General features: G+C 40.3%; 1 protein-coding gene across 2 annotated transcripts in view; it reads right to left on the reverse strand.

Annotated features, from left to right (window-relative positions):
* The window catches only part of LOC102377378 (adhesion G protein-coupled receptor L3-like), a 496,226-nt gene that overhangs the window by 234,206 nt on the left and 241,833 nt on the right, over positions 1 to 20,187 (reverse strand). For both annotated transcript variants that reach the window (XM_025192002.1, XM_006035814.2), the window contains one exon: positions 18,828 to 18,907. The gene's annotated coding sequence lies outside the window, so the exon portion shown is untranslated. The remainder of the gene's footprint in view (positions 1 to 18,827; positions 18,908 to 20,187) is intronic.

Consider the following 20,187-nt stretch of genomic DNA (forward strand, 5'->3'; position numbering starts at 1 on the left):
ACTTTGTAAGTCCCCTACACAATGTCTGAAGACCTTGCAAACTCCTTAAAACTACCTGTTGGGACAGTACTGTCCATGGGTCTGTATTGACTAAGGGCTTGTTAAGAACCTTAGATAATGACAATATTAGAGACAAACCTCAACCAGCCACCTTTGTCAAGCTTAGATTTTCAAAAGAGCTTCACTCCATTTACTCTATGTAAGAACAACAAGCCCTTCCAATAATCTGTCCCAAATCTTCTAAACAGTTCTGCTCACTACAACTCATAGAAGAAAAAAGGAATAAAAGAATCTATATAGTGTTTCCAGACCAAGCCCTACTTGAAGTAGGATGTCTCACTCAATTAACACTAGACTGCTAAAAAAACCTGAGAAAACAAAACAAAACAAAACAAAACAAACCAAACGATCCCCCGCCTCTTCAAAAAAATGTCTATGCCCAGAATTGTGTGTCCAAATACTATATAACCTTTTCCTAGGCTATCTCCTCCTCTAGAAAAAATCAAACATCAAATTACAGGTGGAAGGGACCCTTTCATTTTTTCCCCCACAATTGTTTTGAGGAGTTAGGATAGAGTTTTGTATTTTATTTCAAATGGAAACATTTTCAGTCATCTCTGGATAGTTTTCCTAGGAACCTTACAGGTATCCAGGCACGCTCATAATTGTAACATCTTCCTCAAGGCCTTCCATAGAAATTGCAATGTTCAGAGAGATATTCATGGAATGCACCATTTAACATCTAACAAATTCAGTTTTTTGAATTAATGAAAATGGTCCATTGCCTGGACAATCATCAAGGAACTCTGTTAAAAGCAGACTGAGAGCATTCAATTCAAGAATATTTTGAGCTATGTACCACGGTAGCAGGGGAACTGGACAGCATATAGGTGCTCAGCACATTTATAAATTACAGCTATTTATTTAGTGCCTAACTAGGGTTTTAGGAACAAGTTAGGCACTTGGTTTTAAAATGTTTTCTATAAAGCTCCTCAGAAATGGTCAAAATATATCATTCTAGGTTTAAAATGGAGCATGAAATGATAAAGTTATTCCAATCTTCGTAAATAATATACATTATAATAAATCATAAAATGTATATTTTATTGATTTGAGATCCCTGAAAGAGTTATTTATCAGAGTCATAGGAATGCAAATAAAGGATTTAATTATGCATTCCTTTGCAATATTTTTTGGACATTTTTTAAAGGCAAGGAAAAAATGTCTTTAATGGAAAGTTATATTTTATCTGCTGAAAGACTGGATGTTGGATTTATACGCTTCCCATAATGTAAAATTGTTTCTTGATCTTTTTCCTTCAAATAAAAAGTTAAGAAAATTAAATGCCAAAAATATCTTCGTCAAAAAAATCTTGTAAACCTACAGAATGCTATGAATTAAATGCTAAAGTTGGCAATATGTCACTGACACATGTTTCTGCAATTCCTTTTTTTCCACAAAGTCATGTGGCAAGGGCTTTAGCTTGGAATTTCTTATCATGCACTTGGGTTTGCTGGTTCTCATTTCCCCTTTCTATATAATCAACATGATATATTCCACAACTTGCAAGCTAATTGTGGAAGTTGCTCATGAGGCTTGAAGTTGTGGGGTGGGGTGGAGAATTGCAAAGATTAAGACTGACTCCATTCACTTAACATCATGTTTTGGAGTAACATCGGCAGCTTGCAATGCATCTTCATGAGCCAGCACTGGACCATGATAATACATTGTCATGTCATCAGAGTATCTGCCCATAGGCAAACTCTCCACCCCAGCTGTTGGAAAATTATTTAGACAGTCTGAAGCATTGATCTATTTACCACGGATATTCAGTGTCTTAAGAAAAAAGTAACTTATCAACTAATCAGGGACATTCCCAAGGAATAGGGAGAAAAAATTAGATTTTTCATAAAATGTATGCTTCTGAAATGTTTGAAACTTTGATTGGAGAATTAACTCAGAGAGTATTTCTGGTGGGAGAGCTTGGGGAAGATGAAATAATTGAGCCAGACCTAGTTATACAATGCAAAGCAAGTGTTAAATGTTACCTAAGGGCTAGGGACAGAAATTACACACAAACTGCTTTAAGCGATTGGAAACTGGTTCAAATATGTAACAAAACAGGGCTAGGGACAGACATTCAAAAAGCCTGAGCCTGAATTGATTCAATCTTTACAGGAAGGGGTCTGGGACAAAAGTTCCATAAACTGATTTCACCCAACTCAGTTAAGTCTGAAACAACATTCAACCAGGTTTATCTTAAACCAGTTTCAACCATTTTGAAACTGGTTTATATGCCCTGAATTACCCTGAATAAACCCTGTTACAGGTTTAAACCAGTTTCTGATTACTTAAACTGGTTTATGTGCAACTTCTGTCTCTCATCCCCTCCAGTTTTAATTTCACTCACAGTCCCCCAGCATCCCAGGATGCTTTGAACCTCCTCCCCCCCCCCCCCCCCCCCGCTGTTGCAGGGTGCGCAAGTTAGCCTTAGCCCAAGTTTTCTGCTCTAACCATGCAAGGAGACATGCTCTAGTGGCCCCTGGCTTCTGGCCTGAGCCACCGCAGACATGTGGCCGGATTTCTGGAATCAAAGTGAATGTCTTTTTCACTTGCTTATTGGTTCAATCCACACAGCTTAGACTAACCTGTGAAGATTGAATTGATTCAGCATCAGGCTTTTTGACTGTCTGTACTTAGCCAAGAGGTCTCTTTCCTGTCAGGATTAACTTCTTTACGAGTGAAATAAAGCTGATGGCATGTAGAAAATGGTGACATGTAAACAACTGTGTAGTGAATTAACCCACTAATGGGTTTCACAACAGTGTATGAAAATAAGAAGCTGCCTTCCTGCACATAACAGCACATACAGTATTTATGGGATCAGCTACTTAATGTCCTAGCCATGCAATTTAGAGAAGATGGTTGCTGACATATTCCCCAAATATTCAGCATTTATGTACAGAGCATTTACACTGAATATCTCCACTTATTTTTCAGAGCTGGTCAACTGTTAAAATATCCTCATCTAACAAATGTGATAAAAGCCCTCATTTTCAAAAGTGCTCACTAATTCAAGAATGCCTCTACTTTTGCCTGTACAGTTTGACAAACATCACATATTCTTTACAGTGCTTATTAATGCTCCAGGCTCCACTTGAGGCCACCCACAGCCATTTCTACTAAGCACCTTGTAAATGCAGCCTTTTGGTCTCTGCTAAGGATTGAGGCCAGAAACAGAATCCATGAATTTTTCCCAGCATTAGAAAATTTCAGGCCAGCGAAAGCTAATAGAAATTTCCTCTTCAAATTCCCTAAGAAAAACAAGGCCTGGGCAAGTTGACTGAGGTCAAGCATCTGAGGCAATCAGTGGCAGAACCTGGAACAGCATCTGGGAATCATGGCTCCCAGATGCCTGTCTCTAACCATCCTACATAGCGTGGTACTGATAAAGAAACCACATTAATTTGGTTTGATTATGGCTACAGGCACAGCAATTTTGTTAAGATTTGGCAGCTCCCAAACAGTTCATTTCCAGAAAGTTAAGCTAAAGTCAGGAATATGACCTATTGCAGTTAATGTGATTTCAGTTAGATTTGAATAGTTAGCATCCACAATGTTGCATATTGATTATGCCAATTCTATTCCAATTAGAAGGATTTAGAAATACCATAAAGAATCCAATTCTTTTTCTCTCAAAGATATTAACTTTTGCTCCTAAAGGGGTTCCTTATATCCTGCTTCTTTTAGAATAAAGCAGTAGATTTTTCCTCCCTTAGGCATTTATCGGCCCTCAAGTGATGCACAGACACATACTTTATTATATACACACATGTACAATCAAACACACTGCACATAATGATATACACACACTTTGTGTGTCCTCATGTACAAAGGTTAAGTAAAAGATTCAATTAACTTCAGTGAGTGTAAAACTTGTGTAACTGATAGAAGTAAAAGGCATGTTATGGTATTTCCTATCACTCAATTAGATAGCGTCATAGGCACCTAACATTGGTGATAGGAGTGGAATCACGTGAGTTTACTGAAATCCAATTGTAAGAAACACTAAAATATAAACACCATGGAGAACATACATGGGGTGTTTGGATAACCTTGTAAGTTTCTTCCATCTTTAACAATGTATAGTTATTTAGTTCTATGCCCAGAGGGGTTTGCAAGTACATAGGCCATCAATTTAAAAAATCTCCCCATATTCATTAAAAAAGGTCTCAGTCAGGGAACATCCCTCTCCCCTAAGATGAGCAAGCATCATCTGAATCAAAGCAGTCAGAAGTCAAGGTCCACATGTAATTTATCCTTATGTGTAATCAATGAAGATGCACTCATTTCTCAAAAAGGTAGATCTTAAATTGGTAAAATCTCTCCTTTCATCTTGTCTCATATGAGAAAGATTGAGAAAAATAAGAACCCCGGGATGATCATAATTCAGATTGTTTTATTCACTGCTGACAGATCCTGATCTTTAAATGAAAAAAGGCTGAAAATAAAGTGTTTTTTGCAGATATCCAAAAGCTTACTGCACTAAGGGAATGTTGTTGGCTTTACTACAGACAGAAAAACTGAAAAGGCATCCGACTAATTAAGTTTTTTTCTTTTTACTATACAATTCAGGTCCAAAGTTTATCCTCCTGACTCATGATATCAGTGATAGCAAAATCTCTCTCTCTCTCTGGTAACATAATTATTTAGTGTAACAAGCAGCAAAGGGAAAGGAAGATGAAACAAGTTTATTATTAAGCTAATCATAAAACTAAAGAGTAAGGTATGCAAACACTATTGCCCAAACCTCTAACCTGGAGTCAGTCTCAAAGACTGTTATTTCACCATTGCCTTGAAGTTGTCTTTTGGCACCAAGGCTTCAAGCCTGAGAACTCATCGAAGCACAGGCTTGCTCATCACAGATAGGCTGGTATTATTTTTTATTACTTACCACTACCTGACTCATGATGGGCCCATACCCCATTTTCCAAGGTGCAATAATCCTCTTCTAATGAGTTTAACCAACAGGAGCCAACTTGCAATTCAGTTCCCCTTATTTGCAGTAGTTCATCACCTTCTGAAGGTAAAGGTAGACTTGCAAAAAAAAACAACCAAACCTGGCTCTGGTAATTTTTTTAAGCAGTTGCAATAGCAATAGAAATCCAACAACAATACAGAACTTTCAGATTCATCCTTGCAAAGGACACTTGAAGAGATGCTATTCACCCTCTGCAGGGAGATTCAAATTGCTAATGCAAGCATTAGAAGCACCTTCTAAATTTTACATTTTCCACCAGAGGAAAAGAACTGCTCCAATAAGAGAAGGAAGCCAATTTGCATTTTCTGCACACTTGGTGACATTTCCCAGTTTCTCCCTGCCTGTTTTCAGAAAAGAAAGCTGGATGCCCAAAGCACAAAGCAGTTGAGAGCAGAAGCTCCCAAATTTGATAAATTCTGACTGGTTCATCAGTCTGATCAGAAGGAGTGCAAGCAGAACACTCTAAATGGGTAGCATCTAATGAAAAAGTAGTCAATACTTTCTAGATTTAAAGCACAACAGTGTCAAATTAGTCTGAAAACAGCATATTGTAGCTAACCCTAGGCTAAAGATAATTCTTCTACCCTGGCATGCTCCACAAAGCAGCACTAACCTTTTTATACTGAAAACTATTGGGTTAGTGCCTATCAGTAGGGTATGAATGTGTACACTCCTGAGTGCAGTACCAGGAAAATATGAACAGAAAGGAAAATGCTATGTATGAACACTCAAGGATATATTAACGGAGACATGTGAATAATTCCCAGTGATTACATGTTTGCGGAAATAATATAGTTCAAAAGGTGTTTGATAATTGGCATAGTTAGAATATCCTAGAGGCAAAACCCCCATCACCCCAGAATTACAATGCAGCCCTAATGCTCTGCTCCATTTCTTTGCATGGAGTGGAACATGCAGCTTTGTATCTGATTTTGGGAGTGGAAATGAAAGAAGGATTACTTCCATGACATGTTTCCTTCTTCTTGACTGTTCCATGGGCTTCGTACTATTGAAAAAGATATGGCGGAGGGGAAGGCTTGAGATAGAAGGAAAAGGCTTAGTCAAGTTCCCAAAGCAGAGGAAAGAAATTAAAGAAAAACAAACAGTTACACACACACAGAGTCTAAGTCCCCACTGCTCTGAGCTTTGTGTAGTCAACATATTTGTGCATGGATGCAAATGACAGCAAGATGCAAGGCGCAAGGGCACAGCAGAGATTCAGACCCAGAGTCTGCAACAATTCATGATGCTTCCAAAACCATGGGTTTCTCCTTGCTTGGATAGAAGTTGTGTTTTTACCATGGGTTAAATAAAAAACCTTAGTGAAGATAGAGCAACTCATATTTTAACATTCATAAGCCAGTCAGGACAATAAACCCCTAGATCAAGCCCTACCAACTACCGAGAATTCTAATACATCTTGCCTCTTCTAATGGTGCATCTATGGAAGTTGATCAGGGTAGCTGCCCTGGGCACTACATTGTGGGTAGGCGACAGAAAAAAAAAAATGCTAGCGACCCAGTGCCAACCAGAAGTCACTTCTGTCTCTGCGTATGGCAGCTGCCTAAGGTACCTGGAAATGTTGTTACGCCTCTGGCCCTATCTATTCTGCAGCTTTAGTACCTACTGGCTAGAACAGGGGTAGGCAACCTCTGGTATATGTGCCAGAGCATGGCACACAAAGGCATTTTGCTTGGCACTCATACCTCGGGGGATAGGCCAGGTCTGCACAGCCACAACAAGGATCAGGCCCCTTGCAGCTCCCCCACCATTTGCCCCTGGCACGTCAACATCTTCAGGTGGAGGTTGCGGGCGTTTTTGGCACTCTGCCCAAATACGTTGCTGACTCCTAGACTCGAACATGATAAACACACACCCTTTTGCCCAGTAAGGACACATCCCCCATTTTAGACTTGTAACTGCCCTCTGTGCGTGCCATTTTCAAAACATAAATAAGTTATCATAAACTGTCTGAGCTACAGACACCTGGTTTCCTGCACACTAGATGTAAGGGTATTGGAACTGACAGGAAATTCTTTTCTCTCCACTTGTGAAATTATTCCTTTGCTGTCTGAGCCCTAACAACCGAGTAAATTCAACATAAATATTTAAAAAGGGGAAAAAAAAACCCAACAAAACCAAAAACAAAGCCTCTGGATCTTACGCAAAACTGTCCATAGGATTATAAAGATAGTTCTGTGGGCACAGTGGGTCATTACTTTGGCAGCCAGTCCATAGCACCTAATTTCTGCAAGAGATTATGAGGGTTAGAACAGTTTCTCCCTCTTGACTTCCTGCATGTCCTCTAAGGAAATGTTGCCACAGTGAATTGGAAACATCCATTTAGATCTCCCTGGGAAAAAAAAAAAAAAAAGTCACTCAATGCAGTTACAGGGGCTATCCCAGCCAGATTCCCAACCAGCACTTCAGAAGAACCAAAGGAGAGACTGCTCTCAGGGGGAAAAAAATCCATCCCGGCTTTTTTAATAAGCTCACTGAACACTGAGAGACAAGAAGATGTCGACAGTTTAGTCAGCGGTGAATGAATATTTATCATGTCTGCACTTCATGATTAAAGCACTTTGGGCCAATTTCTGCTCTCCACTGCACATGTTCAACTCCCATTTAATGTATGACCTTGGAACCAGGGTAAGGATTGAAGGCTAGAGAGATTATAGTAGGGCAGGAGCAACATAATAGTTAAGGTTAAAGCTGGCTTGCTGTTTAACAGCTGATTTTCTTAAGTGCTCTAAAATCCACATGCTGACTCAGAGACACTTAAAAATTAATGTTCTTCATTCAGATATGGGGAAGGATTAGCAGGCCAAATTTAGGGTCATTTGACCAAAGCGCTCCTAAGATACAGGCTTTTTATAACTATCACAGGTAGGGATCTACCTAATTCTGGCTGAGGCAAGGGAAAAAGGCCCACGGCATTTTCACACTCTTTTTGTGGCATTCCTCCCCCTCCCCCCCAATGATTTGTCGAGGGGCACAGCAGCCCTGTCCCTCATCACTGATTGGTGGAGGATGGGGGCTACATGACAGACAGACCTCACGGCCAATCAGCAGCAATGGGCAGAGGCGGGATGTCCATCATCTTTTCTGTTCCCCTTCATGCAAGGGGCGCCCACCCCTCCCTATAGCCTGCGATGCTGGGCACAGAGGCCCTAACAATCACTGGTTCCCAATGGGAAGCCAGCTTTTTATTTTTAGAGGTGTTTCTTTCCTGGCAATTCCATGCCAAAATTGCAGGTATTGCCATTTTTGTGGTGTTCACAGAAACTGTTTTTTTCTCAGTTTCTGCAAAAAATGTGAAATTGCAAATAGGGTAGATCTGTAATCATAAGATATCAGTCTTAGAGTCTTTATAAGAGGTTTTGCACATGCTTTGGGCTCAAACTATGACTCTGCTTCTCCCCACATTGACATCACCTGCTCAGTGTTGAACTCAGGTACCTCCTTGGAAAAGCAATGATTTAAAATGTTATTCTGTTCTTGGAGGACACAGCACACATGTAGCTGAATAACATTACATATCTTCATACAGTTCTTCCATACCTCACTCTTGGTCCTTCTTGCCTTGAATTAAAGAGTTTCTGTTTAACAGGGACACAATCTTTACGTTTTATTCACAGGACAATGAAACACCAACTATGCGGTTTTAGAAATGAGCATGCTTCCTCCCCCAACAATGTACAATCTACTCCTGTTGCAATGGGAGTACTCACATACAGAAAGTCATGCATGAGTATTTGCTGGACAAGGATATGAAAAACAAACACAAATGAGTCACAATTTATGCAGAACCCTCTCTCCTCCCCCCAAAAAATGCAGCAATCATGGAAAAAACCATTCACTTAGAATATTAATTCACTCCTTTTGGCACTGTGGGATATGGGAGTGTTATGGTTGGTTCCAAGAAGGAGGTGGTAATGGCTTGACATACTGAGATAACTATCTATAAGGTATGGGGCAAATGCCAGGAGCTACACACCAGAGAATATTTTAAATCCAAATGTATAGTGGGCATTGTTACCACAGTGTAAAAGTTGTTCATCTCTTGATGCTTCAGGTTTCCTCTGATCTGGATGCACTTATCGGATCAGATGCTTTAAGTGACAGTTTTCCACTTTTTATAATGTCTGCATTAGATAGCACTGGTCTGTTGCCATGCAGGACAGAAAACACCCACTTTCATCTCACCTTAGACACTAACCAGGTCAGGGTCTGGTTGCTACCTAGATGAGAGACCACAGGGCAATCCTTGGTACTCTAGTCAAAAAGCCAAGGAGTCATGGTCAAATAGGTGGTGAATGTGAGACCACAAAAAACAAGTAAGTGGAAAGATGTCATCTGGCCCCCGATGTAACTGCTGATGGATGGGGCCTGGGAAAAGAACATCACCTTTGTTATTTAGTGGCCTAATCCAGTTCCTAGCCTTTATAAGTTGTTGTTCTGTTACAGAAGTATACAAAAATCTCAGTAGCTCTGTGCTTCTTCAACAAATTGGGATAATATGGTAATACTTATTAAAAAATTAGATAGACAATTAATCAAATGAGCATCAGGCCAGCAAAAAGGGCACTCTCCCATTTCTTGGGTTTAATTGTGATGTTTTTTAGAAGTTTCAGAAAATAATGTAAAAACTGGGACTGGAATAACAGCTATTCTCAAACAAGCAACAAACAGAGCCTAATTCTCTGGTCCATTTTTGCATCACTTGGTGGACAACTCTGGAATTACAATGGCAGAAAAACAGCATGACGAAAACCCAAAGGGTTTAATTTTAATGTATTTCTCCAGCCCTAGATTCTACTTCGACATAAATGTTCCAGTTGAGGAATGTATTCCTGTTCATTAGAGCACTTAAGCAGGTGCTTAACTTTAAGCATATGCTTACAGTTCCAAGACCAGTTCGATCAAAAATCACATGATAAAGCAAGGCACACAGTCTCCTAAGATAGCTAAGTGAAGAACTTCATTCATCCCAATTAGCTGAAATCTGCTCGGGAAAACCATCAAGAACTGTTTTAAAGTGCTGGCTGATCTGGTTTCTTTCTGAGCTTTAGAATTTAATGCCTTGTTATATCACAGACCACATATTTTATGTAATATTAACTGCTGATAAACTTCAGCGCCTTTTCTTATGCTAAAATTCTATACATACATCATGGCTAATGTTTGTAATATAGCATCATGAAGAAACAACACTCATAGTTCATGGTGCAAGAAATGCCAATTTCAAAACATGGGAGAAAGAATTGTTTCCCACTCTCTCCCATATACATGTCTTCAAAACAGACCAACTTCAGGGTCTTATCTCATGAAACTCATTAACTTAGTCCTTTTTCATATTAAGAGATGAACAGGTATTTTTCTATGAGAGATAGCTCTCACGATAGATATATGTATATATCTGTGTGGCATTTTTTCATTTTCTCTTCTGCTGATTTTGCCACAAGGCACGTCTACATGCGCAAATACTGCTGGATGGGTTTACTCCAGAGTAAATTACTTTGGGGTAACTCTACTTCAAACAGGCATCTACATGTGCACCCATTTGGGAACAGTTTTGCTGCTCCTGGAAGCAGTCTGTTCCCACCCCCTCCAGCTCTGCACCTGTCCCCTACAGCCACCAGGAGGAGCTCTAGGCTCCCCCTGGGTGCTAGCCCAGGTGCTGGCAAGGAGCATGAGGCACAGAAGACAGCTGTCTCCTGGCAGGGGCTAGGAGATTGTTTCCTGCCCCTGGGAACTGTCTGCTACTGGGGAGGGCTCCAGTGGTACAGCTTGGGCGGGGGATGAGCAATCTCCCATCCCCTGATACCTGACTGCCACCCATTTTAAACATGCTTTACTGTGCAGTAATTACTCAGCAGTTAATTTGCTACTTGCATTGGCAGGTAGCAAATTAACTTCTGAGTAGAGAAAATTGTTGCACGGTAAGGGTCTGCATGTGTAGACACAGATGCATGCTGTGTAGTTATTTGCTGTACTGTTCAGTAAAGCATCTCATGTAGACGTGCCTACAGGGTACATACAGGGATTCTAACTGTGCACAGCACAATCAAGGTTTCATCTTTATTGGCACCTATATCTGCTACCATAATATCTAAAAGAAATAATAATAATAGGTACATTGTATATATGAAATTAAAAGCACATGAATTAACAGCCATTCTGGATTAATATATTAATAATTCCACTACAGCTTTTATATTAAATAAGAAGCAAAATCTCATTACGGTCTTATCTGCACTGGGAAAATACATTTTCTTAGGAAGCATAATAACTAGTAAAATGATAATCTGAGCACTAGAACCTCAGCTGGGGTGAACTGGTATAGCTCAAATGACTTTGGCCTCATACAATCATTCAGTTTCCCCTGGAAGAATCACTGACAGGAGAAACCACAAGTATACAGATGTTCAGTCTTTTTCTCTTACCGTAAAAATGACCACTTCAGGAGAAAAATAAGTTGGGAATAACCATAGTTAAATCACTCCCAGGGGAGTTTCTCCTGGGAGAGCAAATGTCTGTACATGCCATGGCCTCTCGACCAGGTCCTCCAGCAGCCTTCCATCCCTTTTAAATTGCAGTATCTCTTAAAGTCTACCCATTTTCAAAGAGCAACCCTACATGTACTTCATTTGTTAGAGGATAACAAAAAAGTCAGAATATACTCATTGATTCTCTTGGGAAGAACATGGAATCATTTTTAAAAGTTTTTCCACACCTAAAGTTTAGCTAAGGTAAACCAATACATTGAAATGACTTTGTAGCACTTATAGAACTCTAGCATGGATTCAAAAAAGGATGTTCTATTGACATTTCTCCTCCTGGTTATGTAGCACAGTGGAATGTGCTTGCACTGAGTCTATGAACAGTGGCCACCTATATAGTGAAAGTCACTCAGGGAGTATGCGTTTGTTCTGGAAGGCCCCAGTTACAGCACAATCACCACAGTGCTATTGCACGGAAGCCAGTGATGCCCTCCAGGCTGGCTTTCCAAACAATTCATACTCCAATACCATGTAGCCCACCATTTGATTGCCACTCACTTTAAGATCTTACAGAAGCTGAACCAGAGGATGAAGCATAGCTACTGGATTTGGAGATAACTGATCCCTTTTGGAGTGGTTATCTTTTTTTCTTAGTTAAATTTCCTATAACAATCTTGTAGTCAATAAAAAATGAACACGGTTCTTTTTAAGCTTTTGGTAGAAAAGACTCTTTGTTGCAGTAGTGGGGAGGAATTATCACAGTAAGAAAAGCATTCCAGCCAGCTATAATATGTAATTACATGAAGTTAGTAGCCATCAACTCCATGTGAGGTACAGCATCATCATAGTATCTGTGCTAGTCTCACAGTGGAAACAAAAGTCATGGAAGGTCAGTTGTATACTGCCTACAAGTTGAGATGATTTTTACTCCCCATCTCCAAAGGGCTCCTTAGCTTCATTCAAGGTGCAGAAAACACCCTTCCACTGTAATGAGAACAGCAATTATGTGTAGAACTCCAGGGAGTCATCAGTGCTGTCTGGGAAGACTCTATGGATGTCTATACACATGCTCTGGCATTGAAGGGGGGTTTAATTAGAGCAGTTCCCAGACAGTCACTCTAATTAAGACGCTACAGCATCACAGGTATTTAGCATCCCATGCTTCAAAATGATGGTGTGGGCACTTCAGCTAGAGCTCGTACAAAACCCCTGCCACCCTTTTGAAATGTGGGCGGCTGAATGGACATGACATTGCAGCAGGCTAGAGCATTCTAATTAGAACTCAATTAATTGAGTCTGCTCCAATGTGTTCTAATTAGAATTAATTGGAACATGTGTATAGTCACTCCATCTGACTATTAGTGTTGCTCAGGGATTAGGCGAACCAGTCATGCCAGGTTCCCTCAGTCTGGATGGTCTGCACAAGCACTGTTAGGATACTGTCTGTGATGTTGTGCCTCTAACAAGCTCATTGTTACAAGAAAGAGACTGCAGACTTTTGTTCTTAGTGACAAAAAGCTTGGCTGGGTATACTGTCTACAAACTAGTCTAAACACTAGCATTCATGGCCAGCTGATCGATGGTGCTAGCTGGGTTATTTGTAGGTATGGTACAGGCACAGTATTAAAGGTTCCCAGGTTCCTTTTTAAAACAACTTCACGTTTACAAAATACACATCCTAGTCCTCACTAATTATTAAAAATATCTTTCTGCACCATCATCCGCATTCCACTTCTCTGCAGTTAGGGCAATCTTCCCACCAGAGAGGGACACCTGTTTGCCAAGGTCAATCTGATCCTTGTTTTTGGTGTTCTATGATGGACTTCTCAATTAATTCTCTATCTGTTGGCCATGGAGGCAACTCGAAAACTAACAAGCTACTTTTTTCCAGCACATCTGTGCAAGCCATATATGGTACGCCCAGTTTCAGATTCATTGGGACCTATTTTGATTCATGTTGTTATCATGGCCTATGTGTGATTTCTACATGCACTAATCAATTTTTATATTAATCCATACTCCTGTGAGGCCTACATGGTGGACGCTTGGCCTGACTAAAAAGAATGTGTGCACTTTTCCCCTCCGTGAAGCTATTTAAACATATACATGATTGCAGAACTTGAATCACAGTGGATTTATAGTTACATAGAGAAAAAAAAATGTCCCTTGCTCTCTCTCACAAATCATAAAAAAGCTCAGAATGATATCCTGACAAATGAGGCTACAAAACAACGTGGCATATTTTCTTTTTCTGAATTGCTGTTTAGCTGGACTTTGTTAAATGTATGCCATATTTAATAGATGTGCAGGAAGTCTACATTTGTTTCTAATAACAGGAGAAAAATAATGAGATGTCAAGAAACAGTTTCCTTAGGCCAGAGGCTTCAAAGGTGAGTTTGGCAGCTTGTCCTGTTCTTGTTGTTTGAATCATCCTTAAAAAATTTCTAACTGTAACTCCCCATTTTAAATAATTATCATTTGCAACTTAAAACTGCACTGTATACTAACGTGCAATAGAACACTTATGCCATCATCTGATTTTCAGTTCCATCAGGAAACAACTGAATCCATATGCTGGATTAAAACAATAAATAAAAGTTGCAAATGAACACACAGTCCTTTTAGCTAATGGGAAAGATTTCTGTTGCTGAGTGCAGTGGTATGATTAAATAAGAGTTAAGAACTGCACTGACTCAATGCAAACTTTTAATAGTGATTTCTTTGATCATGACTATAACTATATTTGTCCTAGGAAAATAACACCTATGGGCTACAGGTACAGATTCCAAAACAAAAGCAGGTCCACATAGGATTTTTTATTTGCCTAACCACTATGAACAACAGTTTTCTTGACAAATTTATACCCCATGTGATAGCCAAGAAGCACACAGAAGAGCTATTTTTTTGCAAAAAAAAGTTCTAGCTTAATGTACTTATTTTCATTCTCTCTCTAATTTGCAACCCCTCACCCCACAAAAAATATTTATTGATGTGCAGGGACCCAGGATACTGTGATACTAAGGTCTTGTACACTCATTCAGTTTCTTCTGGGGTAGCTGCTGCTCTCCCAGGATAAACCATGAGTTGGAAAAAGGAGAAAAAGCATGAGATGTTCAGGCTTTTTCTCCTATGGTAAAAATGGCTGCTCCAGTAGAACAGTAATTTGGGAACAACCAAGATTAACTCATTCCCTGGAGAGTTTCTGGGCTGTGGCATCTCTCAGAAGAGAACACAGTCCTCCAGAATCCCCACTCCGCCTGCAGGAGACAGTGTGTCATTCTCTGGACTCTGCTGCTCCAAACAGGGAGCAGCACATGCCCCCTTCACAATCTCTACATTGCTGCAGGGAAACAGGCTGACCATGGGCAGTGTAGGTTAACCAATCAAAGCTGCCCTATGCAATTCTGCCATGTGTTGCAAGGCAGACTAAGGGAGCCTGAAAAGCATGCTGAAATGTGTTCACAGCACACACACCACCTAGCTGTGCAGTGTCAGCACTGCAAGCTTTCCACACTTCAGGGCCTCAGCATTCAAATATCTGCATGCATGACTGGGAAGTTTTCTCTACCAGGAGAACTAAACTGGGAGAAATGTCCCAGATTATTTTAATGTATATACACAGCTTAATTTAAGATCTAGCTATGAGCAAAACAACTTTCTGCAGAGTTCAACAGGAACAGGCTATTAGATAGGAAAGACAGAGGGCAGAGAATACTTGTTGGATGCCTATTTGTATGGCTTTATATGTGAAAATAATTCTGGATGGAAATAAGCTTAAATATGAGTTTCATACTCTTATGTCACATTGTGCTGTCTGACCAAGATTTTGCAGGCACTCGGGATTAGCCTACTTTTGATTCCACAGAAGTCCATGAGTTTAACAATTAACAGACTTAGGTCAAGATCGACTGTTATTAAAGATCTCACCCTGGCCATCTATATCCTTTTAAAATAACACCAGGTTCTAGTGACCACAGTAAAATTGTTTTGAATTTACTCTGTTGTCACTGAGAACAGAATCTGCCCCACATACCATAATGACAACTGAAACAAATACCAATCTGACTAAAGGATTCTGCCTTTCCACAAAACAATTCTAAATCGATGAGTGCTGTTACTACACGAAGAGACAATGTGTTTGTTTCAGCAGGCAACGTATACAGTACACAGAGCCATTTAAATGCAGCAGCACTGCTGCTTGGAGTTCAGGCAAGATGTGTATCACAGCCACAGCTCAAAGCTTAATTGGCATTCTTGGCATCTTGCTGCTTTATCACCATTTGTTTTCCAGCATGCGATACCCGGAGACTCATCACCCACCTCAACTAAAGGTAGGAAGGGGAAAATGGGAAGTCCTAACAAGAAATTTCAGACCCACATATAATAAATATTAGGACCCTGGCTTAGCCTAAGGAGAGAGTTTTGAAAGAAAACAAGGCTTCTGCTTATAAATGGGAATATAAACCCTGGAAGCACTGACTCAGGTCTGCATCCACATGCTGAGATGGTTAAAATTAATACAAAGGGACTCAATTTGTGTCTAACAGGCACAAATCTCCACATTTAGAGGGTTGCATCCTTTTTTTAAAAGAATATAACCCTTTATTGTTTTATCACGTTTTAGCACACACTCTGAGTCAGCAGATAGTGGCAAATATATTTGGGCAGTGTTTAAAATGACACCCTTTACAAATGAAACCATCTAAATCCGGCGTTGGAGAATTAATGAGCTTCTCATGTAAATCACGCATAATTTACAGTGGAATTTGTCCTTGTGCCAACAGGCACTTGCACTGCATAGTAATGAAGAGAGGGGTTTGGAGATTTGAAGCTATCTGCAGCCTATTTGCGTCTTGCCACGGCTACTCCCTGGGTAACCAGAACAGCCTAAACCATATCAAAGAGCAATAATATTATGCAGCAAACCACACTACCTTCATCTCCAGTTTATTGTTCTACCCCCAGGCAAAGTGGCACAGCTGAGGCCATCAGAAATCATTCATTTTAGACACAGAGCTCATAACTGAGCACAATCTTGCTCTGTGGTACACACCCACCTACTCTACTCCCTTGCACAGGTGACTATCACAGGTAGCAGGGAGCAGAGATAATAGCTCCCTTGAGGCTGCTACTTTCTTTTCCCTGCAGGTGGGCAAGTAAGGAAGAGAGATTTGATTGTGCCCTCTACATACAAGCCAGCAAAACTGAGCTGGTATGGGGGAGTAGGATTTTAACCAGGACCCATTTTAAAATATGGAACCTGGACAGCTAATAGCTGCTCTATTACCTAATTCAGTGCTTGTAACAAAAATCACAGGCTAGCATTTAACACATTTCTGTCAAAGAACAAAAACCTGGAAGTTTTCACATACATATCACTGAAGAGCGATTTCCCCTTTTTACTGATTAATGACAATTACTGTATACTGGCTCTCTCCCCAGCAACCCCAAAGTTAGGTACACCAATGTTCCCTCTCAGCGTTTTCCTTCTCCTTAAGGTACCTTCCTGTCCTTAACATCCATGAATCTATGAAAGAGAAACCACTGAACAAAACCTATATCCAAAGAGGTACACAGAGAAATTTTCAATATCCTATTATAGCAGCAACTGTTAGGGCCATGTGTTAAAATAACTAATTGTTTTCTTCTCCTCTAGCCACAAAAATAAATCGTTTATGTTTCAGATCACCTCTCCTGCCCTTTATAAGTGCATTTACAAGGGCCTCTGTCTGTTATTACAAAGTATTCCTGTTTACTGTCTGGGCAATTCAAAAAAACATACACCTAAGTTTCCTAATTCTTTGTATAGTCCAAGCCACATATAAGAGCTCATTAATAAAAACTATAAAACACACTGGCAAGGAAACCCATATTCTAAAGCCAGGAATTATCACACAGTTGTATTGTATATGGCAGCTAGACTATATTGTGGGAAGTAATAAAATGGAGCCTGACTTTTTAAAACAAGGGGCTCATTCTATCTCTGCACATACATGACTCCTGTTAACACAGGTGCTGGCTGTTTTTCCACTGCAATCAGAGGTGTGACTGTAGCATCTGTAGATACACCAGAACTTGCCTTAAGCTAGCTAGCTTGCCTGTTTACAGCAACGAAGCCACAGCAGCCCTACACAGTGAGTACGTACTCAGCATGCACCATAGGTTTTTCTCCAGCTTGTGCTTTTGTTGCTGAAGATCCTGTGCTGTCTTCCTGATGCTTTGAGTTCTTATTATTATTGATTATTTGTTTTACAGTGGTGATTAAGGCCCCGCTGTGCTAGCACTATACAGACACATAAATCAGCCAGACAAAGGATGGGAGGAGACGCACAGTAGCAGACAGGGAAAGCAACTGACTCACAGGCACAGGGGCAGTTCAGAGCTGGGAACAAAACATAGGTGTCCCAAGTCCTTCTCGGATACCATCGCTACTGAACTAGTCCTCCAGGCACTGATTAGCCTGTGTCCTGTAAATGTTCAGTGGCAGGAGTTATGGCTCTCTTTCCATAATGTTCATTACAGGCCAAAGCACAGCTCTTCATGGAGGTGATGTCATCTCAACAATAACAGGGCAACACAGTGCCCAGACCAGTGAACTGATAAAGATGCCTGTTCAAGTCAAAGCCAGGAAATGTGATCTCATATCAAGAAAAAACAAGTATGTGAGCTGAACTTCTAAAAGATTCATAGTCTTCTCATCTCCTGTCAACATGTTCAAGTTTGGGTCCAGAAACAAGCATGCATTACTGCTCAATCTGTAGCTTTAGTGTGGTCCTTGTTGGTGCGTGGTTCCCCTATACATGGACAGGCCAGTAGGTGTTCTGTAGTCTGAAAGTTTCTTCCAGATTCACACATGGTGTTTGTATCATTTGGAGTATCCCCACAGTCGCCCATTAACTCAATCAAAACTCCTATGTTCTAAAAATATGTGAACCTTTCAAATATGTAAATATTGGAAATATGCAACCCTTCAAACATGCAACAGTAACTGTTTAGGCAGTATCCTGTGACCAAAGAATTTTTGATTCCTGCCTTGCCAGCAGGAGAATAGTTTTAGTTAGCAGAAACCATTAAGCATCTAGCCTTGAGACAAGCCCTTTTGACCCTGTCACCTGTGGCAAAGAACTCTCAACAGCTGGCTGAACTCCTGGTCCTACTGGAGTTGGCAACAAAACTCCCACTGATGCCAAGAAAGCCAGGAATCCTTCCATCCAAGGTCTCTCTGAGTCTGGAGTGCAGTATCTGGAAACCTTCCATACCTGAGATTTTTATTTTATACTCACAAGAGTGCAGTAAGCACCAAATAGTTCTTTACTTTCCCATGCTTTTTTCTTTTTCCAGAGATCACAGAATAGAAATAATCCTAAGAAAAAGTAGAAAAGTTGACCATAAATTAAGTGCACCCTTAAAGCTGAAAGGAATTGTCCCTAAATTCTCAGCAATATCAAAGTTGGAAAATGAACAGGATAAGAAAAACAGAAATTGTCATTTGTCAGGGTATTCATTTATATTTATCTGTGATTGTGGCCTTGGTCTTACACCAATAGCTCTGCTATTGGCAAGGGCCATATAGTTTAAGTGTAAATGAAATCTCAGCCCAGCTGCAGCTAATTTAGGCCGGAAGACTTTGGACTAGATTACTGTGCTCTCACTGGCATTAGTTTACACAAGTGCAATTATATTGACTTCAGTGGGTTACTCCTATCTTCAATCTGTCAAAGATCATAGTCAAGGTCAATTATTATTATAAAAGGAGAGTAATGAAACAGATGGGAGATTTTTCTGAGTTGATCACTCCATTTCTGGTCCAATGATATTCAGTGGACATCATATTACATGGATATATGCAATCCTTTCCATCTCAGTCTCAGGAGGTGTAAATCCTGTCACTCTTATTCATTAGCACCTTACCCCATGAGTGGGCCCACTGAAATCAATGGTACAATTTGAGAAGTATGGAACCACTAAGTGGGCAGAAACTTTGCCTAATGTTGTAACAGGGCATGTCTACACATGTGCCCGGCTGTCTCTTAGTACTGGTTTTAGAGTAAAAACACAAGAGAGAAGTGTGACAATCTAAGAAAGCCAGACAACTACAGTTAAGGTTGTGTGTCAGAGGCAGAGATGTCTAAAATGGTTTCTAAACTCATTGTTCCCATTTTCAATAATCCAGCCACACATGCAGTCCTGCAAAGCCACACAAAGCCACACAGCAATGTAGCATCTCGTGCAGACGCGCCCACAGTGAACTAAACTAAGCAAAAAGTGGAATGCACTTGGAATTTGAGTGATACCATGAGACATCTTCCAAACATCAAACGTTGCAGAAACCTAAAGAAAATGCCGGAAATGCTATGGAAAAGCCACATTGTACAAACAGTGAGTGGGCCAAACTCTGCATTCATTCATGCTAGTGAGAAGCCAGAGCTATTTCCCCAACCTTCATGGAATTCCTGAATCACCCTGGGTCACTTGGTGGCCTTGTTTGCATTTCTCAAATGCATGTGGCAGTGTCTATTAAACTCACCAGCAGTTGGATCTCAGCAACTGAAAGCAGGATCAATTACAATGCCTGCCTTCAGTTTAACTGGAGCAACCCAACTGAAGCTAATGGCTTGCATAAAGTGTAGCTGGGCATTGGCT

The sequence above is a fragment of the Alligator sinensis genome, unplaced genomic scaffold, assembly GCF_000455745.1.
Source record: "Alligator sinensis unplaced genomic scaffold, ASM45574v1 scaffold1443_1, whole genome shotgun sequence".
Lineage (NCBI taxonomy): Eukaryota > Metazoa > Chordata > Crocodylia > Alligatoridae > Alligator > Alligator sinensis.